General features: G+C 45.1%; 1 long non-coding RNA gene across 2 annotated transcripts in view; it reads left to right on the forward strand.

Annotated features, from left to right (window-relative positions):
- Window positions 1–25,212, forward strand: part of LOC122235473 — a 142,686-nt gene that overhangs the window by 37,590 nt on the left and 79,884 nt on the right. Inside the window, exon 1 of one of the 2 annotated variants that reach the window (XR_006213569.1) lies at window positions 7,099–7,178. The exons of the other annotated variant lie outside the window; for it this stretch is intronic. This is a non-coding gene — a long non-coding RNA (uncharacterized LOC122235473). Of the gene's footprint in view, window positions 1–7,098; window positions 7,179–25,212 lie in introns of those variants that run through there. 2 annotated transcript variants of the gene reach the window in all.

A 25,212-nucleotide genomic window follows, 5' to 3' on the forward strand; every position in this document is an offset into this window, starting at 1 on the left:
AATTTTAAAGAGGGGTGCCTGGGTGGTTCAGTCGGTTAAGCGTCTGACTTCGGCTCAGGTCATGATCCCAAGGGTCGTGGGTTTGAGCCCCACATCAGGCTCTGTGCTGACAGCTCAGAGCCTGAAGCCTGCTTCCGATTCTGTGTCTCCCTCACTCTCTGCCCCTCCCCCACTCACACTCTTTCTCTCTGAAATAAATAAACATTAAAAATTAAAAAAAAAATTAAAGAGTTAAAGGCTAAGAACTATTTTTCTGTATGATATATATATATGTATATATATACACACGTATATATATATACATATACATACATATACATGTATATGTGAGTATAATAAGGTGAAAAATGAATCGTATGTGGCTACAGCATCCCAAATTCATCTCAGAGAGGAGCCGATGCTTGCTGGCTGTCTTAATGGGCACGACCCTGTGTTTGCACAATAGAAAACATCCAGAAGAATAAAATATATACTCCATAACCAATAACCTAATGGCACAAAGAAGATCCTTATTCATTTACTCTTTCTTCCATTTATCCATAAAGTATTTATTCAGAGCCTAGCCTGTGGGAGGTCCACGCTGGGTACTGGGGATAGAGCAGTGAGAGGGAGGGGTGCGGTTCTGCCCTGTGGGGTTTGCCATCTAGCTGAGGTCACACACACAGGAAACCTGCCCGAAGGAAGCCAAGTGGAACTCATGCCTCTGGGGAGGTCCGCCGGGCTATGGCTGCTCGTCCGACACCATCCCCCTAGTCACACGGGGCTGTTGAATACTGGAAAAGCTGCCAGTGTAACTGAGGAGTTGAACATTTAATATTATTGCATTATGATTAGTTTAAGTGTAAATTGAAGAATACTGGGTACAGTTACTAGCAGACTTTTTAGCTTTTTGGAACAACTTGGGTGCCCGTATCTTTTTCAATTTAGGCTTTGTGAGATCTACATACAGATTGTGTGTTTCTTATCAAAATTTAGGACCCTAAGTGAGAGGTTCTGTAACTATGAAATGCACCCTAGATTTAGAAGATTTGGTACCAGGGGTGCCGGGGTGGCTCAGTTGGTTAAGCATCTGACTTCGGCTCAGGTCATGATCTCACAGTTTGTGAGTTCAAGCCCCGCCTCAGGCTTTGGGTTGACAATTCAGAGCCTGGAGCCTGCTTTGGATTCTGTGTCTCTCTCTCTGTTCCTTCCCTGTTTGCCCTCTGTCTCTCTCTCTCTCAAAAATAAAGTTAAAAAAGAAAAAGAAAGATTTGGTGCAAAAAAAAAAGAAGAAAGAAAAGAATGTAAAAATTCATTAGTAGTATTTTGGATATGTTGGGTTAGATAAAATATATTATTGAAATGGACTGTATCTGTTTTCTTTCTTTTTTTTTTTCTTTTTTAAAGCTTATTGAGCTTATTATTACCTTTTAATGTTTATTTATTTTTGACAGAGAGAGAGAGACACACAGAAGCATGAGCAGGGGAGGAGCAGAGAGAGAGGGAGACACAGAATCCGAAACAGGCTCCAGTCTCTGAGCTATCAGCACAGAGCCCGACGCGGGGCTCGAACTCACAAACTGTGAGATCATGACCTGAGCCCAAGCTGGACGCTCAACCGACTGAGCCACCCAAGCGCCCCTCTTTTTTTTTTCTTTTTAATAGGACTCCTGGAAAACTTTAAATCACATATGTGACTTGTATTCATTTGTCTTGGATAGTGTTGGTCTAAGGGGTTTTGAAGGAGAGAGAAATCCTATCATGGAAGAAGTGGCTTTTTGGTATTAATTTTGCAGAACTGGATCTTTCAGGTGGAGAGAGCAGAGAACGTTCCTGGGACGGGAGAGATGGGGTCATGGGATGGCTGTGATAATTCCAGGGATGCTGGTGTGTGGGAGCGCCTTGGTCATTGTGTTTGGGGAACGGCAGTGGGACAGGCTGGTCAGGATCACGAGGCCATGGTGTGGGTAGCCTTGCCCTGCCAAGCTGAGTGGGTTGTGCTCAGTCCAGTTGGCCAAGAAGGAGCTGGGAGGCTTTTGAGCAGGGGCAGAGTGGTGAGAATAGCTTTTGTGGTATTTATCCCGCTGCACTATGTAAATTGGGACTAGTGGGGAGAGCCACAAACAGAGAGATGTGGTTTGAAGACCCCAGCAGTAATTCCTTTTAGCCAAGAATCCAAAAACAAAGAAACAAATATAGGAACAAATGATAAAAACTTCACACAGTTCTTACAAGAATGAAATCAGGCCTTACTCACACTCCACTTCCTACAAATTACCCTTTGTAGTAATTTCTTCCACTTTAATTTTTTAACTTTAATTTGATTTATTTATTAAAAATTTTTAAATGTTTGTTTAGTTTTGAGAGCGCGAGAGAGCAAGAGAGAGAGCGCGTGCATGAGCCGGGGAGGGGCAGAGAGAGAGGGAGACACAGAATCCAAAGCAGGCTCTAGGCTCTGAGCTGTCAGCACAGAGCCCGATGCGGGGCTCGAACTCATGAACTGTGAGATCATGACCTGAGCTGAAGTTGATGCTTAACCGACGGAACCACCCAGATGCCCCTAATTTTTTTTTTTTTTTTTAAACTCCTGGGCGGTGGTCATATAACTTGGACATTGTCCTGGAGCCTGGGATGGAATTCTATCAGTCACTCACTCGTAAGTGGGCCTGTTCAGTTTGCTTATCACAAATCTCCAAAATATGTGATACCCTTTGGAGCCAAGAGTCACAGGAAATAAAGATTTAGGGAAATGAATACCAACGACTCCAGAAGATCTGTAAAGTTCCGGATCCTGGGATTGTAGCACGGAGAGGGCTTCTAGGTATCATCCAATTCAAACTTCACTTCCCTGAAGAATAGGCCCAGAGAGTTTCCAGGACATGTCCACAGCCACACAGCTAGTTAGTCACACAATGGCGGCGAGAGTCAGCCTCCAGGTTTTCATCCAGCTTCTGCCCCAACATGGCATGCTGCTCTCTAGGAACATCAAGCCTATAATGAATCCAGAAAGATGAGGCAAAACCACAAGGAACTGGGAAAGGTAACAGTTGGGTCCACTGTATAGAGAGAGGTTATATGAGTACACGCAGCCCTGTGAATAAAACGCACGGGGCCTCTCTTCTCTCAGCTGCAGCCCTTGGAGCGTCATTGGTTGATCCCCCATTAATGGCTCAGGGACAGCTGCCCAGTGTTGGGACACCCGGGAGGAACACTTAATCCTCACTGAGGAGGGGCAGCAGGGTGGAGGGCCAGCCCTACCATCACCCCAGGAAGGTTTTCAGTGCCCTCACATCTTCCTTTCCATGTCTGCAGGGAAGAAAGAAGCATTAGAGGACTAAAGAGGGGGAGGCCCTAAGAAAAGTTAGGGGAGGGAACGTGTGGAGGGGTCCATTGAAGGCTTGGCTCCTATGTACATGTGCGGACCATATATAGGCTCTTTAAATAGCGTGTCGCAGGTGAAGGCGGTGACAGAGGACAGCCTCCCTGTGCTGCAGGGAGCTGAGTAAATACACACTGACGTCATGTCCATAGCTGGGTGGGGGCGGGGCTGGACCACGAGTTTCTCAGAAAGTACCAGAACGTCTGTAGTTTTCACCGCCAAGTCCCGTTCTATTAGACGGCACCTGTGGAGTCGCTCACGTTTCAGGAAATATTTTCTGCCTAGGGATCTTTCAGAGGAAAACAGAAAAATCCAGCCTCTGCTCTGAACCAGTCCAGGCTCCGAGCCACGATTACAGCTTATGAATAGCTTGGGCTTTCTTAAGGAGTCCTTAGGCTGTTTGGTGAATTTGCTTACAGGCATGTGTTTCATACATACCCTTGAAAATGGAAACCCAATGATAATCACTAAATAACTGAAGTATGAGTCCTATGAAAACCAACCCGCCACCCCTGGTAAGAAGCCACACAAACCGACATCCTCCCAACTCTGTTGTGTTCTTCCGTGTGGGCATCACACAAGTGGGAATAACGCAAGAGCAAAAACGCAAGCAAACGTTTGGCTTTTGATTAGACATTAAAGCTCAGACAGTCATTGAACTTCTTGAACTCTGTGGCTTCAGTCCAGGTTGGAAAGCAGGTCAAGCAAGTAAAGCTGAGGGTAGAGTGTGCTCTTTTGTTCTCGCAGGCTTTGAAGATTGTTTCACGGTTAATGTTTGACTGTGGGTCTTAACTACTTTGTCCCTTGGCGTGCTCCCATGCAAACAAAACCTAAGTCTTGCCGTGAAGGAAGATCTCACTTTTTTCATTAATGTGAAGAGCATAAACTCTTTCTTTTGGAGGGTAAAGCAAAATGGTGAAGCGTTCAGGGTCTAGAGCGGCGTGGGTCCAGTAGAGGTATAATGTAAGCCGCGTGTACGGGCCACACGTGGCGTGCCTACTTCTCTAGAAGCCACGTTAACCAAAAGTAAAAGCCAAAACTAAAACTAACTTTAGTAACATTTTATTGTATCCAGTATAGTCAAAAGCTTATTTCAACATGTAATCAATATCTTAAAAACCATTAATGAGATATTTTACATTCTTTGCTTCATACTAAGTCATCAAAATATAGTGTTTTTTTTTCCACTTGCTGCACAGCTCAGTTCCAGTTAGCCACATTTCAAGTACTCAGTAGCCATATGTGACTAGTGGCTACTGTATTGAGCAGGACAGCTCTAGAGTCAAATGGTATTGACTTAGAAACTGCCTGATTTTGAGCAAGTTCCTTAAGCATCCCATGCCTCAGTTTCCCCATTGGTAAAATGAGAAGAATAATAGGATCTGCCTTATTGGGCCTGTCGTGCAGAGGACATGTGCAAATATATTTAAAGCCCTCAAGGCAGTGCCTAGCATATATTTGATCGATCTGTGTCAGCTAGCATTATTAGTTTTGGCAAAAGTACACAAGGGAAAAGTGTTAGTTTTTCTCCAAAATAGAGTACTTCAAAACCAAGTGAAACTGAGTTAAATTTAGAGCTTAGATCTGTGTTGGGGTGGTGGGGTGCTGGTGGTGGTGGGATTGTTTATTAGCCCAAACCAGGAACACATACTCAAAGTACTTTATTTTTTTGAACATTTAAAAAAGTTTATTTATTTATTTTGAGAGAGGAGCACAAGTGGGGAAAGGGAAGGGAGAAACGGAGAGAGAATCTCAAGCAGGCTCTGCACCACCGGGGCAGAGCCCGATAGGGGTCTTGCGTTCATGAACGTAAGGATCATGACCTGAGCCGAAGTCAGATGCGTTAACCGACGGAGCCACCCAGGGGCCCCCAAAGTACTTGAATCTTTGATTTCATCAGACCAGTAAAATGTAAAATGGCCTTACGTCTACACCTATGGCAACAGGAAGTGAGAAGAGTTTAACTAGCTACCTGTCGGCTGTTTCCCCACCTTGTCAGTAATATTTAAGGCAGTTGAATAGTTTTGTGCATTTGTAAAAGTGCATGCATTTCGATTTTGATGGGTAGAATTTAGAACTTTTCAAATTTTGGAACTTTTAAAATAATAAAACAAGGGCGCCTGGGTGGTTCAGTCAGTTGAGCGTCCGGCTTCGGCTCAGGTCATGATCTCAAGGTCCGTGAGTTGGATCCGTGCATCGGGCTCTGTGCTGACAGCTCAGAGTCTGGAGCCTGCTTTGGATTCTGTGTCTCCCTCTCTCTCTGTACCTCCCCTGCTTACACTCTGTCTCTCTCTTTCTCTCAAAAATAAAATAAACATTAAAAGAAATAAAAAATAATAATAAAACGTTCAATGTTAAGCTGAAATTCCTTGCCTTGTTTTCTAAAGCAGTTTCGCCTGTGAGTGACTGTCACATCCTGGGTGACTTCTGCATTGTCCCTGATCTCAGGGTTTCATGTTGGTCTTCCAGAGGCACACCAGAGGAGTGGAGCATTTGCTTTGTGGCCACAGGGGCCAATTTGTTACGTGAATTTTTTTCTTAATCCCTTCTTCAGTACCTGTGAATGAGCATAAGAGAGATGTAATTTTTGAAGGGGCCACATTGTCAGGGCTTATCCGCACATGGCCAAGACTGAACAGTATTAAGAAGACCCACAGAGGTCAGAAAACTGGCAATCAGGTTCCATCCAGAGGCTCCAGGAAGCCAACATCCAGAAGGGGAGGAGAGTAGAGGAGCTCCTGGCAGAGAGCAGTGGGGTGGGGAGAAGGGAGTGGGGGATAAGGAGGTGGGGTGGGGCGTTCAGCACATGGTGGGTGGTCTCTGGGTAAGAGAACACTGAAAGGTGGTGTTAGCTTGGGGTCTTGTAATTAGAAGTCTCTATCTTATCAATGGCCAACAGGTACTGGGCAAGTTTTCGAGGGGTATGCAAAACTCTAGAGGTGGGCTGTAAATGGCTACAAATCTGCTTGTTTGGCTATATAACCTGGCATGTAAAAATCTAAATTTGGTGTCAGCGGGCTTTTGAACAAATGAGTCTCAGCCTACAGTGGAAAACATATACAACCTAGGGGCCAATACACAGAAGCCATTTTTGACCAATTTATGTAACAATCTTACATTCCACGTGTGAACAGTGCGGCCACGCAGAAAGCACACAGGAGAAAACCTTGGGTTCTCATTGTGGCCGTTCCATTTCCTAGCTGTCAATCTGTTGGGACTCCCTGGCCTCATCCATAAAACGAGGGGTGGGACAGATGGCCTCTGAAGTGTCCAGCTCTAAATATTTATTACTCCCAGGTTCTTGAAACATCCTCATGACAGTAGACAGGGTGTGTTTTATTATTTCCATTTGTTGGATGAGAGATGCGAAGCACAGAGTTGTTAAGTGCTGAGCGTTTCATCAAATCTCACCCGGTTCCTGGCAGACAATTGGATTAGCGTTCATGTTTGGGGATGTTTGTCTCTTTTGTGTTTTCTTATTGCCCTGATGGGAAAACAAGGGGAAATCTTTGCAAAAGGTTGCTCTGGAAGTGAAATTAAGATTCTGCCACTGTACGTGGCTGAAGCCCAAGCAAGAGGTAACTCAGATTGAAGATTTCTAGGAATAACATCCTGTTATCATTCTATTTTCTTTACATGTTTATATATATAAACGTTTAGAGAAAAAGAACTACGGCAGCACTTCCTTTGTTGCTCTCCATAAAATTACCGAGTGGATGAGAGATTATTCCTAAAGACCCCACGCCTGGTAATGTTGCATATGGTACCAGTATTTCCTCTGCACCAATGGGGCTGTTATCATCCTGCACTGATTTCTCAGGTATGTGCTCTGAACTCTCACTTCTAACACAGGTCTTCTCATGGCATTACTGATAAGTAATGAAGATTTGTTGCTGTTTTTAATAAAGCATATCAGTCTTGGAGGCTGTGCTTCAGAAATACCCTCTGTTTTACTCACCATTATTGGGACCATGTAGAGAGTTTGACTTCTTATGGCCAACAGCTAGGGAGCATTTCCTTCTGAAAGGAGGGAGGTTTACTTAAAAATAAATGAGTTTTAAAACCTTTATCCTGAGACTTGCCTGAACTGTAAAATAAATCATACAGGAGTTTTGGTGAATTTTTTGGCTCTGAAAGCTTCTATATTTGACTGTCCCAGAACGCTCTGTTCTCTGTTAAGCCATGTCCATTGGTTTCTGGCTCCAACATTTCAGAGGACTTTGTGACCCTGTTTTCCAGACCTGAGTTTAATTGGATAGTTAATTATCTGAGCAGGAACACATAAGCCAAGTTGAGTTTGGGGGTGAAGCCTGCGATCTCTGGTCCACCTCGGCCGACAAGAAAGTCTTTGTGAACCTTTGTTGATTATATTTTTACATAAGCAGATGTTCCATATAGCAGAGGAAAGAGACCAGGGAGAAGGGCCTGTAACCAAATCGTGTTTAGCTAAGAGGAAGACAAAAGCCCCTTTATCTCTTTGCAATAACTTAGCTGAGGGAGACCTGAGGCCTGAGCTGTGAGGCCCTCGTTTCAGTTCCAGGCAGGCATTTGAGCTGAACAGGAAGGAATGAAGGTCGTTTGCTTGGCCTCAGCCTTCAGTCATGATTTCTGATTAGCATGTTCTTCTCAGATGAAATTTGTAAGCACCTCGAATAATTTCTTCTTCCCCTCATTCCAGGAATTTTTTAGTTAGGCATTTTCAAAAGTTTCTTTCTTTTAAACTCACTTGACTCAGGCTACTAGACTGTCTTCGCTAGTTCAGGGTTTCCATAGCAACCAACTGGAGGATCCATTCAAGTCCATCCACAATGACCTTAATGAAAATGATGTCACAGCACTTAGAATAGATGTCCCTTCTCTAGAGCTCAGCTAGTCTCCTCAAGCTTCTGATGACTGTCTATGAAAGAGCCCTCCCCTCTGCCTCACAAATGCCGCACATTTTATTTTCCCCCTGCTCCAAATGGGCACCCATCTTGGGTCCATAATCGCAACCATACTGTATTTGGCCTTCTAAAAGTTTTTCTGGATTCTGAAGTGCTGTTCCCAATTTGTCTGCCTTGGAACTTACATCCATTTGACTGTTCTCACCACCTCCCTAAAAACTATTCTCTCCAGTAAGCTTTCCTTAATGCCTCTCCTTGGGACGTGGCTCTATTCTCCAGAGGTACACAGTCACAGGCCCCGCCTTAGCGTCAGGCCTACTGTAACATTTGTGGGGGTTGGGCAAGAGTCCAAATGGAGGCCATTTACCACATGTCTAAGTGTTTAAACATCATAAAGCAAGTTTATGAGCTGTTAAATAAACTATGTCTGTCCTCCTACCCTGACGAATATATCTCCTATCAATGCCATTCAGGCATAGATCACCAGGAACATACCTGTGGTGGAACAAAGTTGGGTGGATTGACTTATACCAATGAGAGAGAGACTCTACCCCATGGGGAACCAAGGGACATCTCGTGCAGTGTTAGAAAGGGCGTAGTAGACATTTGGGCTTATGATGGGTGACTAGGGGAGAGTTTAGGAAGGTATGGTTTTGCTCTGGGTTAAATGGATGCTGTAAAAAAGTGGGGTAGTCCTGTGACTGGGTACCTTAACAAAGTGGGTAGGTGCTGTGGCTGGTGAAGAAACAGTAGTCAGTCTTCTTAGCCAGGGTAGGGGGATAGTGGTCATTGCTGTGGTTTGAATAATGTTCTCAGTTTGGTCTGTACTCAGACGTGAGTACAAAGAGGTCTTGGTTCTCTCTTACTCTGTCATGGTCACAGTGTGGCCTGTAACTTGTGATCTGTGAAATTGTTTATGCTCAGTTGGAGGACATCAGTACTCACCTGAATGCGAAGGCCAGTTCTGGGTCATACCAAGCCTGGCTGATGGGGCTATGCTGCTTTTCTGTTTCTCTTCTCATTTCTCTCTTGACAAGGAGGGCCAGGTTTGAATGTAGAAATCCCGGACTCCTCAGTGTTCTGTGCCAGAATGTGGCAGTGGGGTGGAGGCATCTCTGTCCTCCTCTCCTCCCCTTCCTGGCTTCTTCCCGCCCCTGTATCTATCTTCTGCTGTGAAAAGTCTGACCCTCAGCAGCACTCATGTCCCATCCCACACATCCAAGCTGACCCGTGGCCACCACTTGGGCCTAGACATCTGCATGCTGGCTGTGAGATACATCCTCAGGAGGGTGAACTCAGAAAAGAGAACTGCACAGGCCTGGGAAGCAGGCTCCAGGCTGTTTGGACCAGAAATTCCAGGGTCCTGGGTACCTGGAATATAATCTAGCGGTTGGCTTTAGGGGCCTTCATTCCCTCAGTCCCGCAGACTTCTCACCTTGTGGGGAAGGGCACTGTCAGAAGAGGGTCAGTGGGGAGGCTGCTTGCCCGGGTCTCAGAGGGTCTGCCTCTAACTGTTGATTCCCTGAGTTGACCTGTTCATTATAGTGACCTCCCTCATCTAGCAGGACTTCTTCTTTTTTTTTTTTTTTTAATATATGAAATTTATTGTCAAATTGGTTTCCATACAACACCCAGTGCTCATCCCAAAAGATGCCCTCTTCAATACCTATCACCCACCCTCCCTGCACTCCCCCCCACCCCCCCACCCCCACCCCCCGTCAACCCTCAGTTTGTTCTCAGTTTTTAAGACAGCAGGACTTCTGATCCCAGTCTCCTGTAGCTGGTCTGGTTCTCTTTCACTCACACTGTCATATTAGACGGTCACTCAGGGTACACACCCAAACTGATGGGAAAGGTGAAAGCCACTCAATGTTCAAAGCTATTTCTTTTTTTTTTTTTTAAATATATTTTTTTTAACGTTTATTTATTTTTGAGACAGAGAGAGACAGAGCATGAACGGGGGAGGGGCAGAGAGAGAGGGAGACACAGAATCGGAAGCAGCCTCCAGGCTCCGAGCCGTCAGCCCAGAGCCCGACGCGGGGCTCGAACTCACGGACCGCGAGATCGTGACCTGAGCTGAAGTCGGACGCTTAACCGACTGAGCCACCTAGGCGCCCCTGTTCGAAGCTATTTCTATTCCCTCAACTTTTTCAAAGAAAGAGACAAATACATAAAAAACTTGTTTAAGATTGATGTTCATGTAAATGGCCTAACTCTGTAGAAGTGAAAATATGTCCCGAATGCGCCAAGATTCGCCGAAGTGCAGTGATTGGTGAGTTACATTTTCTGAGAAGCTAAACTAACTAGTTTTATGAATTCTATCTTCCTTTAAAGTTTGGGCTTTTAGATTAGAAATAGAGTTAACATTTCCAGAACTAGTTTCTATAGTGTATTTTGCTTCTCATCTAAGAATATCTTGGGTTCCTCTCTCACTTCTTACTTTTTGAAAGAGGAAAGTCTTGGGGCGCCTGGGTGGCGCAGTCGGTTAAGCGTCCGACTTCAGCCAGGTCACGATCTCGCGGTCCGTGAGTTCGAGCCCCGCGTCAGGCTCTGGGCTGATGGCTCGGAGCCTGGAGCCTGTTTCCGATTCTGTGTCTCCCTCTCTCTCTGCCCCTCCCCCGTTCATGCTCTGTCTCTCTCTGTCCCAAAAATAAATAAAAAACGTTGAAAGAGGAAAGTCTTTCCTTCTTATTCTAGTCAGTAGGAAGTGTGACCTCTAGTTTTTGTGCTCAAAGAATCCTCCTTTAGGTAATAATGACCTCAGGTGGTAAGACTTCAGGATGTTGCGACTAAAGGTTTGTAAAGGCAGGCACTGAGAGGTTACAGGAATAAATGTTGGAATACAGCAGACTCCCTGAGAAAGGACATCCTGTTTCACTCTTTAAGTATCTTCTGGCATGGAAAGCTCATTTCTTCAAACATAAAAATGATAAAATCACATTCTTTATCTGTATGGGCCCATTTTACAAGAGGGTTCTTTTTCCATCACCTGCAAATGTATATTTTTACATTTCTTAGGTTTATCCAAAATAATACTTGTTCCTTCTTTCAAGTACTAGTATTTAAAACCGATTCGCCCTGCCATTCATCACTGCTAGTGAAGCTTTGGAGGGCCGTATGGATGCATTTCCTTCCTTGATTTTCTCCCACCTCTTCCTCCCTTCCTTCCATGAGTGTAACCAATGAAGAGGGTAGGTTTACAGCCCAACTTTCTGTTGAAACCTAACGCTATCATTTGCTAACTGGGTGATCACGGACCTCAGTTGAACCTTCCCTCTCCCATAAAATAGGAGAAATAACATTAGTTATTTTGTAAGGTTGTGAGGGCTAAATGGAAGGTGCTCAGTATGGTGCCTGGCACACAGTAAGCATTCAATACATACAAACATTGATTTTTTTTTTCACAGTGTTTAATAAGTGCCCACTCTTAATAAGGCACTGTGTGAAATGGTGAGGACATGGTAACAAACTAGATATCTTCCTTATTCTCTGGGAGTGTACCGTACAGAGATGGGAGACAGGGGAGCAAATAAATGGACATCCTAGGATGGGAATTGAGATTGCCATAGGAGTGACCAGGGGGAAACTCTATCTGGTTTCAAGAAGCCAGGAAAGGCTTTCCGGGGCTGATAGCTCCACTGACACCGAAAGGGTGGATAGCAACCAACAAGGTGATGTGGGATCTGATGAGGCCTTCCAAGCAGTGGGAACAGCATGTGCAAAGTCCCAGAGGCAAGAGAGACCACAGCAACTGCAATAAGACTGAAAAGAAATGAGCCAACTTTATTTTTCTGTATCCTTTTTCTTTTGAATTATTCTCTGTTCCTCACAGGTCCCAAGTGGATCCCAGGATGATTGCATCTTGTGTAAAGCGGCTAAAGGTGATGCTGCTTCTTGGAGATATCTTCACACTGTGCTTTGCTTACCTCTTCCTCTACCTGCCCTCAACCATCAGCTACTTTTGGGTCTTGTTCAGGATTCTCCCTCTCTGGATTTATCCCTTCCAGGGAATATTTGTTTTAGCTTCTTTTACCCTTTTAGGCTTCATCTGTTATTTTAGGTTTACTTTCTTCCCGTTTTAGGATGTCTTAGATTCCCCCCCTCCTGTTTTTTCCCTGTTGCTTTTAGTGCCTCCAGCTGATGGCCTCTCCTAAATCTCAGTAGTTCATTCCATTTCTTCTGTTCCATCAGTCACTAAAACATTAACATTTGCTTGATCTCCAAAATGGTCTTTGGGACGTAGTCCTTCCTTTCATACTAATCACCCCCCCCCTTGCTTTGTGATGCTTTTGCTACATTTTTAAGGTGCTCTTGGCCAAGATATCAAAGTTGATGTTACAATAAACAATGTCACATGCTTTTGAAGAACATGCTTTGCTGGTCCTACATAAATAATTTCTGTTGGGTATTTCAGCATTCCTTGGGTATTTCAGCCCAAGATACTCAGATACTCCAAATGAACTTAGAGACTGGCTTAAAACTGCGTATGTTAGATACCTTAGAAAACCGTCACTTTTAATCCCAATTTTGAGATCTTCACCCACCATAACTTCCCAATGGTGATAACAGAAGTTAACCTATTTTGCACACTTGTTAATGTGCTAAATTCTTTGCCGAATGAATATGAGCACCATTTCCTTTTGCTCTTATTAAAAAAACCTACATGGTGGATGCTCTTTTATAGATTAGATTTAGGGTGTTTTGGCACTCTTCCAACGTCACACACTAACACGCGACGTGTCAGGAATCAAGCCCTCTCCGCAAGCCTCTGCTCTCACTCACCGCACTGGGTGGCCAGGTGGCCTTCGAGCCGTGAAGGAACAAGTGAAGGAGAAGTTGGACATGTTGACAGGCAGTCAGGCTGGCAGTGTGAATTCTAAGGGTGTGGGATTTGTCTCTCTTCTGGGATTTTTTATCCAGATGCCCTATCCCTCTCGTAGCTAAAAGGTAATGCAGCTCATTCTTTTCTGCTGACCTGCGGCACCCCGGGCCCGTTAATTTTTTCTAGAGTGATATTAGTATTGTGTTTATGATTTTAAAAACGTGTCCTTGACTTTGAAGACATGCATATTGCACAATGATGTGATGTCTGGGGTTGGCTTCAAAATAATTCCTTTGGTGGACAAAGTGGAGGGAACTATAAAGAAACCAAGATTGGCTGTGATTGTTGTAATTGGGCATCTGTTGAGGTAGATGGTCTCCGTTCTACTATACTGTATAATTTTGTGTGTATTGAAAACTGAACATGACAAAGTGTTAAAAACATTTCTGAGCAACTTCACTTGCCTCCTGTAAGGCTATCCTTGCTCCCCAACTCCCCTGGTGAATTGTATTTCCTTTTCTTTTTTAGAGGCTCATCTATAGTTCGCCAGTCATTTAAGATCAGCATCTGTTCAGGCATCTTCCTTGTGGATCTTCTTTTCACTTTTCTGTGATAAGACTTTTAAAAAGCTTGGTTATTATAATGCATATATTCTTTAACCCTCCACCCATCTATTTTTTTTTTTTTTTTTTTGGTTAAAGCAGAATTTGACTGCTGATACCATCTTTTTCCCCATGGGTCTCTTCTCTTCAATTCTCGAACACACTTTTTTCTCTACAAATAGATTTTGTTTGTGCAGTTAACTATGGCGTGATTTTGGTACACTTTTCTGTAGGAATCCTTTTTCAGAAGGACTGTGGTGCTCCAAGTTTGAGGTGAATGTTGACTGTTTTTCACTATTATGAGACTCAAGTGGCTATGATGGGTCTTCTCTATGAGACAGACTTATATTAAAAAAGTTATATTTAAACAGAGCTCAGGTTGAATGATGGTCTTGCCAATTTATTTGTGTTTCATTCGCTAGTTTATCAATAACAATTGTTAAATTCCTACACATATTGAGCATATAAAGTACAATTTACTGTCCTTTTTTTAAAAAAAAATTAACGTTATCTATTTTTGAGAGACAGAGAGGGACAGAGCTTGAGTGGGGGATGGGCAGAGAGAGAGGGAGACACAGAATCTGACTGAGCCACCCAGGTGCCCCAATTTATTGTCTTAACTACTAATACTTTTGTAGGGATTTTATAAAATATTATTTTAAAAAATTATGTTATACTAAAACTGAATTTGGATTATAGCCAACATTGTTTGAATTTTATTCTTTAGGGATTATGAAGTTCAAATTTCTTTTTATAGGGTATACACTAAAAAGTATGATCAGGAGGAGAGGATTTATTTGTTCGTTCATTCACTCAACCAGTATCTATTGAGGTCCTAGCGTGTACAAATATTCTTCCAAGTCTATGGATACTTTGTCAAACAGATGAACTTCCCTGCCCTCTTGTAGCTTATATTCTACTGGAGGAGACAGATAACAAAGAAAATAAGCAAGTTTATACAGAGCTTGTCAGAGAGCAACAAGTGGGCAGAACCTGAGTAGGGAAGGAAAGGGCAAGTGTGGGTTGCAATGTTAGAAAGGGCAGGCAAAGGGGCACCTGGGTGGCTCAGTCAGTTAAGCATTAATCATTTGCCTTCTGCTCAGGTCATGATTTTGAGGTTTTTGGGTTTGAGCCCCGGATCACGCTCTGTGCTGACAGCTCAGAGCCTGAAACCTGCTTCAGATTCTGTCTCCCTCTCTCTCTGCCCCTCCCCCATTCATGCTATGTCCCTCTCTGTCTCAAAAATACATAAACATTAAAAAAAATTTAAAAAGGGGCGCCTGGGTGGCTCAGTCAGTTGTGCGTCCGACCTCGGCTCAGGCCATGATTTCACGGTTCGTGAGTTTGAGCTCCACGTCAGGCTCTGTGGTGACAGCTCAGAGCCTGGAGCCTGCTTCAGATTCTGTGTCTCCCTCTCTCTCTTCCCCTGCTCTCTCTCTTAAAAACAAATAAACGTTAAAAAAAATTTTTTTAATTAAAAAACATAAAGTTGGGGGGGGTACTGGATTGGATAAAAATTTGGGAGTCTCTTTTGCCACCAGTGGCTTCCTAGAATGTTTATAAAATTAAATGAGGGCTCCCAGGTAAAAATCTCAGAAACATCCTTAATGGCCTCTGTTAGTCGGCAAAATTCCGATTGCTGTTTAGAATCAAAAAAGGATAGAAAAGAAAAAAAAAGGAGAAAAGAAAAAGCCTTTGGACCTCAAACAGACGTGTTAGAAGCCTGCTCTACCATATGATGTGGCTGGGTGACCTTGAACAAGTTACTCAACTTCTCTGAGCCTCTTCTTTAGAAAAATGGCAGGCTGTACATCTCCAGAGTTGTGTGCTGTTAAAATCTGATAGTGGATAAACTTGTACAGAGCTGCTGAGTGATGTTAGCTTTTCCCCTTGATACTGACTGCTTAAATGGAATTTATAGCCAAGTGGCTCACCAGTGAGGAGGCAGATGTCCCTGGGGAGGGGGGGAAAGCACTCTGGTGTGAGGAGGGAGCTCCAGGTAGGTGTGGAGGGGAGAGCCGGGCCCCCACTTCCCACACCTCTGCACAGTGTGATGCCATGTCCCACCATGTATGTGTTGAGTTGAATTCTTGCACATAAGGTGACTATTTCAATGTAGGGACTGTTTTTTGGCATTTTAAATATTTACAATTATACATGGTTTCTAGGGAAATCCCAAAGGCATTACAAGTTTTGCCTACAGAGATGAGTCCTGAATATTGGGGAGCATCTCTCTTCAGAAACTGTGATATTGCAGAGTCCAGCCAGTGGTGGTAAAGGATTACAGTCAGGACCCTGGAACCAGAATATTCCATCCCATGAACTTAATAGAGGTCTCTTTACCAGTAAAATCTCACATTAGAGTAAAAACACTGCGTTTTGCTTTCCCTTACGTGAACTTGAAGTTTAGCAGTCTTGAGTCTTTCTAAGTGGTCTGATTGCTGGCTAAGGGGTCCACACAATGGAAGCAGATGATGTGTTGTGTGGGTGTTTATAGCTAACCCCCCAGAGTACTTCTGTCTCTGATGGGATCCCTTTTTGGCAAAACCATAGGGGTCCTATCACTCTGCCTGCCTCTTAGCCTCTTTCTCAAACTCCAGGAGCACCACATACCCTGAACTCAGAAGAGCCTCCCCTCTGTCTTGTCCCTTTGAATATGGGTTCTCCCAGCTGGTGGAGTTGTGTGACTCTGCTTAACAACACCCTGCGCCCAGACCCTGCACCAGCCCGACTGGCCAGAGGGAAGGACGACTTTACAGCGGATCTTCCCCCCTCCCCCCAGTACTGCCTCTCTTTTCCCTCTGTGCTTACCACTCTTTCAGTAGGAGGTATTACAGTCTCTCTTTCCTTGGAAACTGAGGCCCAGGGACCCCAGACAAGGAGGAAAGGGGATGCTAGATTTCCCACTATCTCTGCACTACCCGCTTGGAACCATTTTTTCTTAAATACTAAGGGGAAAGGTGACTACATGAGGCTAGAGTCAAGTCACAGATTAAAGATAAATAAATCAATGAATTAAAAAAAAAAATTCTTGCTCAAGATGCTCCTGAGCATTTACTCTTGGAATAACTCCTGGAGGGCCTGATACCTTAAAGCATGGACGGCACTGAGTGCCCAGAGAAACCTGTGATTAGATCCACCAGATCCTGTGAGACGAGCTCCCAGAGACTGCAATGGCTGTTTTCCTTGAGGTCTAGCACTGTACAAAGGGAGGCACATTAGCGATTTAAAAAGACATTTTTAAAAATCATGCTTGCTTTTTTCCTGACTGTAAAAGTAATGTATGTGCATCTGGGCAGGTCCAGGGTTTCTGGGTCCTAAAGCATACACAATTTGGGGCTACATCTTTAGGGAAAAGAATAAAAATGATGAACACAGAATTACGAATGACTTGATTTTGAAGGGGCCCCTTGCAAGTGAGAAGCAGGAAGTTCACACTTTGGGTCACGCTGAATCTGTCCCTGAGTTTCCCTACAGAAAATTGAGAAGCCAAACCACCTTCAACCCCACTTCCTCAGAGGGTGTGTTAACACTTTTTGTTTTTAAATAATAGCTTTATTGAGACACAGCTCACATAGGAAACAATTCACCTAAAGTATACGATTGGGTGGGTTTTTTTGGGTGTATTTACAGAATTTTGCAACCATCACCACAATCTATTCTAGAACATTTTTATCACCTCAGAAAGAAGCCCTGTGCCCATCAGCAGTCACTAGCCACTTCCTCCAACATACCCAGTCCTAGGCAACCACTAATCTACTTTCTGTCTCAGAAGATTTGCCTGTTCTGGGCATTTGCTATAAATGGAATCACACAATATATGGCCTTTCGCGACTGGCTTCTTTCGCTTAACATAATGTTTTCAAGGTTCATCCATGTTGTAGCTTGCATTAAACTTTATTTTTTATTGTTTAATAATATTCCATTGTATGGATATACCACATTTAAAAAAATGTTTTTATTTATTTTTGAGACAGAGAGAGAGAGAGAGAGAGAGAGAGGCCCTGATAGTACAGAGCCTGATGCGGGGCTTGAACTCACAAACTGTGAGATCATGACCTAAGCCAAAGTTGGATGCTTAACCAACTGAGCCATCCAGGCACCCCTGGATATACCACATTTTAAATCCATTCATCAGTTACTGTGTTAATTCTTTATTTTTAATTTTTATTTTTTTTATGTTCATTTAAGGTATGTCTACACTCAACATGGGGCTCAAACTCATGACCCTGAGATAAAGAGCTGTAGGCTCCTCTAACAGAGCCAGCCAGATGCCCCAATGTGTTAATTCTTTAAAAACAGGGTGCTTGGGTGGCTGAGTTGGTTGAGCATTGGACTTTGGCTCGGGTCATGATCTCATGGTTGGTGGGTTTGAGCCCTGCGTCGGGCTCTGTGCTGACAGCTCAGAGTCTGGAGCTTGCTTCAGATTCTGTGTCTCCCTCTCTGCCCCTGCCCTGCTCATGCTATGTCTCACTCTCTCTAGCAAGAATAAATAAACATAAAAAAAAAAAATTTAAAGACCCTGGAGACACAACTGATGAAGTCCTTGAAGAAGAGGAAAATCCCTGGGGGGCCTGGGTGGCTCAGTCAGTTAAGCTACCTGATTTCAGCTTAGGTCATGATCTCATGGTTCAAGAGATCTAGCCCCACATCAGGCTCTATGCTGACAGTGCAGAGCCTGCTTGGAATTCTCTCTCCCTCTCTCTCTGCCCCTCCCCTACTCTCTAAATAAATAAATAAATAAATAACCAAACATATAAGAAAAAAAAAAGAAGGGGAAAATCCAGGTTTCAAAATATCATCCTTCACCTTCCCTCTCCTACTTCTTTACCTCTTCCCCCCCTCTCCAGATTTTGGAAATTAAGAAAGAGACAGAGCTGATGAACAAATCACTGTGACAGTCGTTACCTGGAGTTCATAGCTCAGGGGCTCAAGGCCGACCCTGCCTGCAGGAAGGAGATGGGCTGGAAAGCAGTTGGTGGGATTTGCTCCAGGGCATGGGCCAGCCCTAGGCCAGCCCCAGGCCATTTCTGGACAGCCACAGTCTCTTGACCTGCTGGGTAAATTCTAATCCCTGAAAGATGGAGAAGACTAAAAGTCTGAGGAATGCTCCACAGGCAGGCTGTGGTCGGGCTTCCTCTTGGGCTCCACCTCGAACCTCAGATTTATGCCTGTGGCTTGGGGGCTGCGGTGGGGAATCCAGCCCAGCCTGGAGCTCAGAGCCCGCTGGAGGGCGCTATTACAAGGCCCGTGGGCCAGAGGTCATTGAGTCTGATACTTCTCCCTGGCTTGCCAGACACTGGGGCACTTCTGAGCAGCTGACTTCTTGCTGTTAGCAAGGAAAAGAGTTTCCCTCTACTCTCTTCGAGTTACTTATCTCTCTGTCAGAGCCGCCAACGCAGGAAATGTTTCTCAGCCAACTGCTCTCTCCAGGTGGATCCCGAGGGGGCTGGACAAATCCTGAGCACAGCCCGTCTGGTTGCAGAACAAACTCGGATACACTTGTCACAAGAGAAGCCAATAACTCAGGAGACAGTGGTTTGGAAAAGAGAAAGGGAGAACTTTATTTGGGCAGCTGGGGGAGGTGACAGTCTCAAGCCTTAACACCCGAGATGGACGCTAGAGTTTTATAGGCAGATGTCCGGGGTTACAGTCAGAGGGCACGTGATCACAGGGTTGGGGGTGGGGTGTGTGTTCAGCGAGTGAGGACCGGGCAGGGAAGGGGACATCTGGGGTGTGGTCTTCTAGGTAATTCTGTTGCTAGGAGGCCTTTTCTGGCTGGGTCATGGTAAAACATTTTCATCAAGGCCGGGAGAAAGTGTAAGAAATTGGCACAATGGGTTTCAGCTAGAGCATGAGTTAAATGGGCTTTTCTATTTCTTTTTATTAAAAAAGTTTTTTTAATGTTTATTTATTTTTGAGAGAGACAGAGCACAAGTGGGGGAGGGGCAGAGACCAAGGGAGACACAGAATCTGAAGCAGGCTCCAGGCTCTGAGCTGTCAGCACAGAGCCCAAAGTGGGGCTCGAACCCATGAACCTCGAGATCATGACCTGAGTTGAAGTTGGCGTTTAATGGACTGAGCCACCCAGGTGCCCCTGGGCTTGTCTTTTTCTGGTTTTAACTGTAAGGGTCTACATTTGGGCAAGAGGACTTGCTGACATTAGGTCTGGGCTGGGCCTGAGAAATGAATTAACAAAAGGGAGATTAACAGGAGAGAATCGTACAGATTTCATTTGTTGTTAATATCTTATGTGGTAGGGGAGGCTTCGGAGGAAAGAAATGAAGATCCAAAGAAGGGGATCAGCCTGAGAGCTTATGTGGCAATTCAACGAAGAGTCATAAATCGTGGAGCTGTACCAAGACGAAGGAGAAAGGGTTTCGAGTTAGGGGTGATAAATTGTGGGAAAATGACTAGGAAATATATGGGGGGAAACTAAGGGAAGATAGGGAAGATAAGGATGTACAGATTTATTTCAGTGTCGACTCCCAGTCTCTGGTGATAAGAATGTTCTCTTCTGGGACATGAAAGGCAAGTTTTGTTCTGACTTTCAGGTCAGAGAGGCCTTCCTGCATGTGCTGTTTCTCAAGTGTCTTCAGCTCAAAATAATCAATATGCCAAAGTGGTATATTTTGGAGTAGCGTCTTCTGATCCCCTACACCAAGGAAGGATGTGGGCACCGTAAAGAACTGAGCACCTTCTATGGCCCAGGCACAATTCTAGGCTTTGGGAAAGAGCAGAGGGATGGTTAATTTTATGGATCATCTTGAACTGGGCCAAGGGATACCCAGATAGCGGTAAAACATTATATCTGGGTGTGTGTATGAGGGTGTTTCCAAAAGAGATTAGCACTTGAAAGGGTAGACTGAATAAAGAAGATTGTCCTCACCATGCCAGTGGGCCCTATCCGAAATCTGGTCAGTCTGAATAGAACAAAGGGCAGAGGAAGGGTGAATTTTCTTAGACATTTGTGTTCCTGGTTCTTAAGCCTTTAGGCTCAGAATGGGCCTTACCCCATTGGTCCTCTGGTTCTCAGGCCTTCAGGTTTGGACTGAAACTATACCACCAGCTTCCTTGGGCCTTCAGCTTGCAGATAGAAGGTGGTGGCACTTCTCACCTTCCACAGCCATGTGAACCAATCCCTCATAATGATCTCTTTCTATATATCTGTGGTATCTTACTGCTTCTGTTTCTCTGGAGAGCCCTGGCTAAGACAAGTAATAAACAAATCGATCAAAAATCTTTGCCCTCAAGGAGCTTAACCTCTTCATGAGAGAGGCAGTCAACAAAATTTAAAAAAAAAAAAAAAAAAAGAATATTGGAGGTGACAAACACTATGGAGAAAAACAAAACAAAACAAAACAAAACAGAAAAGAGGGTTTGGAAATGTGAAGTATTCTAATTCCAAATAGGATTCTCAGGAGACATCTCACTGAGAAAGTAATATTCAAGCAGAGAACCGAAGGAGTGAGTTTTGCACATATCTGCAAGAGGTGTCCCATGTAGAGAGATAACAAGTGCAAAGGGCCTGAGGTGGGAATATGCCTGGTGTGTTCAAGGAATAGAAGGGGGCCAGTGTAGCAGGCTACACTGGCAGAAAAGCCAAGGAAGAGCAGGTCTGAGCGCCAACCTCGGGATTGGCGCTGTGAGGTCACTGGTGACAAGATCAGTGTTAGTGAAAGAGCGGGTGTAGAAGTCTTCTGGGAAGTCTTACGGGAATGGGGAAGAGGTAACTATGTTGTATGCTGATAGAAATGCTCGGTAGAGAGATACTGATGATGTGGAAGAGAGAGAGAATGGCTGGAGCCAAACACATGGGTGGGGCAGGCACTGCTAGGGTCTGGATGTGTCTCCCCTCCGCCCCCCCCCCCCCCCAGCCTTCATATGTTGAAATCCTAATGGCCAATGTGATGGTATCAGGAGGTGGGGCTTTTGGGACGTGCTTAGGTCATAAAGATGGAGCCCTCATGCCTGGGATTAGTATTCTTTTAAAAGAGATCCCACAGAGCTTCCCCACCCTTCTACCATATTAGGATGCAATGAGAAGTTGACAACCCAGAAGAGTGTTCTTACCAGAATCTAACCATGTTGGCACCTTAATCTTGGACTTCAGCCTCCAGAACTGTGAGCAAGACATTTCTGCTGTTTATAAGCCCCCAGTGTGTGGTATTTTGTAGAGCAGCCTGAGTGGACTAAGATGGGCATAGAATGCAATCCTTAGGCAGGAGCAGGTCAGTTCTGTGGTAACAGAAGGGCAGGTGCATGGGGCAGGGGAGATCAGGGAGCTCTCTTGGGAGGGTTTTAGGTCTTTCAGTGAAACAGGAGCACCAGGCAAGAGGGCAGGGCTGGAGAGGGTAGGAGGTGGGAGGGGAAAGTGCCTGGTGGAGGTGCAGGACCAGGGGAGCTTGGTAGGACGGCCGGTCATGTTAAGGACCCACCGGAGCATTGCGATGATCCCAGTGTGTGCTCTTCTCCAGCCTGACTGCAGTTTTCAGGTAGGTGGAGGGTTGGGTTTTACCAGGAAATGAGACTTGTCCAGTGAGACTAGTTATGAGAGAGTGAAGGTGGTTGACAGGGTGGATGAGGGAGTGATCTTGACTGACTGTCATTTTAATGATTGGCCACGGGATTTAATAAAGGTAAAGGGATAAGTGGATGTCAGGGGGTTAAGATCAGTGGATACTGAACTTAAATGTGGATAACTAGAATGCAGTAGCGCTCTTCTGTTTGTTTTGTGCACTTGGAGAGATCAGCATAGTTGAAAAAGTATGGCCTTTGGAACCACACAGGTATGTATGAGTTCAGCTCTTCAGCTCAGTAACTTAAGGGAGCTTAACCAAGTCTCACTTCTTCATCTGTAAAACAAGGCCCTTATTCTTCCCCAGCCGGGGTTATGTGAGGTATAATTTAGAAGACGCCCAGGAAGGCTTGCAGTGGGTAACCCTTGCCCATGGGGGTCCTAATATCCATTCCAGGCCGGATGCTCTCCATTTCTTCTGAAACAAGCTTCCATGTCCTCACCGGCCAGCAGTGAAAATATGCAAATGATTATTTAAATCATTTAATAAGTCAAATGATCAGTCACATTAATCATTAGTCATTGCTAATTGATTAGTCACGTAAAGCACATTCTGAAGAGAGGGATTGATGGGGAGTAGTTGTATTTTTTAATGCCTTTCTTTAAAGTTTATTTTTATTTTGAGAGAGAGCGAGAGCATGAGCAGGGGAGGGGCAGAGGGAGAGGGAGAGAGGATCTCAAACAGGCTCTGTGCTGTCAGCATGGAGCCTGATGCAAGGCTCTATCACAGAAATCACGAGATCATGACTGAAGTCAAGAGTTGGACATTTAAAACCGACTGAGCCACCCAGGTGCCCTGAGAAGCTAATTTGAAAAAATAAAAAAAAGAAGGAAAGGATAAAAGGAGGCGGGGGGGGGGGTGGTGGGGGGAAGGCCAGGAAAAAAAGAGAAGATCAAAGGTGATAAAAGTTAATGAAGAGGAGGGGGAGAGGTGTTGAGAAAATCAGATGCAGTTTTGCCCAAGGAAGCAAGCTAGTAGAGTCCTGTCGTTAATTTCTGTGACTCAACTTTCCCTCCCCTTTACCTTTGGGACCTTCCTCCATTTAGTCTGAATGGCAAAGAGGCAGGAATGAGGCAGCAGGGCTATTCATCAGGTGTTGGACTTCATTCCAATGTTCACGCTAATGGATTTAACTTCAAGATAAGGTCTTTCTTAAATAAAGAGGGGAAATGCTGGCACAGCAGGGAGTTGTTTGCTCTGGAGCCATTTGCGGTTTGAATGTTGTAAGGAGGCAGGTATAGATTAGATTAACACCTGGGAGCCACAGATCCACGGTATGGAGGTATTGATGGCCTGGTCAGGGGGTGCAGAGGGCCCGGCGGGAGCGGGGCGGGGGGGGGGGGGGCAGTTAGTGGGCACTAATTGGCAGGAGGAGGGGGAGTTGCCTGTTATCTCATGTATTTGGGGTCTGTTAGTTTGGTTCTGTCATTCTGTTCCCCCTTTCTTTCTTCCCCCTTTCTTCCTGGTTTCCCTGAGGTCCTGGCATAGTGTGCCTCTTGAAGCCCTGAGAGGTCTCCACAAAAGAGGGAGTGAGTGAAAGCCCATAGTAGGGATGCTGGTGACATTGCAGGGAAGGAGAGGCAGCAGTGTTCCATATCGGCAGGAAGATTGGCACATGTCACCCCCTTCCCTCCCAATCTACCTCCCATACCTCTCCATCACCTTCCCCACCCAGCTGGAAGTAGAAAACCTGGGTGCCCACAGCCTGATGTTCCCACATCTGGCAGAGTACAGCGCTCATGGTCCTGTTCTGCGATCCTTGGCTTACATCCTCCCCACCCCCACCCCGCAGCGACTGCTCTGGACTTCACTCTTGTGTCTCTGGAACACAGCACAGTGCCTGTCACTTGGGTCAAGTCAGTTTCAGATTTGTCTTGAATCCGGAGGACTCCCTTAGTCTGCACAGGTTCATGCACTGTCCCCACTTACCGTAATACTTATCTTTTAAAAATGGTGTGTTCTGGGGCCTCTTAGTTTGAAGACAACCAGAATGTTCACCAGGGATGGTGGAACAGCATGGAGTTATATCCCTGGGGCAGAGGTACCAAGGCCCTGGTTGCATTCTTGTGTCTCTGCCCAGAGGTCACCTACAGCTTTGGAGGGCAATTCTCATACACTCCTGAGACCGTCACCCTCTAAAGGGTCCCTGGGGGATCTCTTGGTATTCTTGCCTAGCATAACTTCCTCCCCTTGAGTGTGGGATGGACTTAGCGACTTATTTCTAATGCATAGTATCCAACAAAAGTGATGGGGTGTCACTTCTAAGATTAGGTTATAAATACTGTGATGTCTGTCATGCTTGCTCTCTCTTGCTCTCTTTGAGCGAGAAAGCCTGCTGCCCTACGGAAGGCCCATGGGGCAAGGAACTGAAGGAGGCCTTTGACCAACAGCTAGCGAGAAACTGAGGCCCTCAGCCCTTCACCCCGTGACGAACTGAATCCTGCCAACAGCCGCCCCAAGTGAGCCTGAAAGCCGATCCCCACACCGAACCTGGGGGCGCCTAGAGCTCCAGCTGAAACCTTGCTGCACTCTTATAAAAGACCCTGAGCAGAATCCCCCAGCTAAGCTATGCCTGCATTCCCAGCCCCCAGAAACTGGGATATAACAAATGTGTGTTGTTTTAAGCCACTGAGTTTCAGGGAAATTTGTTATGCTGCCGTAGATAACTAACACAACTCACTTGTCTCTTTGGCTGCAACACCTGCTGCACTATAACTGAGAGCTTTCTCTGGCCACAGGAACATGCTTGGCCACATACGTGGCAGCCCAGAAGTGCCCTGGAGTTCATGTCCCCAGGAGAGGCCAGCCAATGAGTTATGGAAGTCAATGGACAGATGTTCCAGCTGCCTAATCCTTGGGGCACAATTCTAAAATGTGTTCTATATAGTCTGTCAGTCTCGCCTGGGCAAACTGAGCCATAGTTACATGTAGAGGTAACCCATTCACTGAAACAGCCTTCATTGGCTTC

The sequence above is a fragment of the Panthera tigris genome, chromosome A1 (assembly GCF_018350195.1).
Source record: "Panthera tigris isolate Pti1 chromosome A1, P.tigris_Pti1_mat1.1, whole genome shotgun sequence".
Taxonomy (NCBI): Eukaryota; Metazoa; Chordata; class Mammalia; order Carnivora; family Felidae; genus Panthera; species Panthera tigris.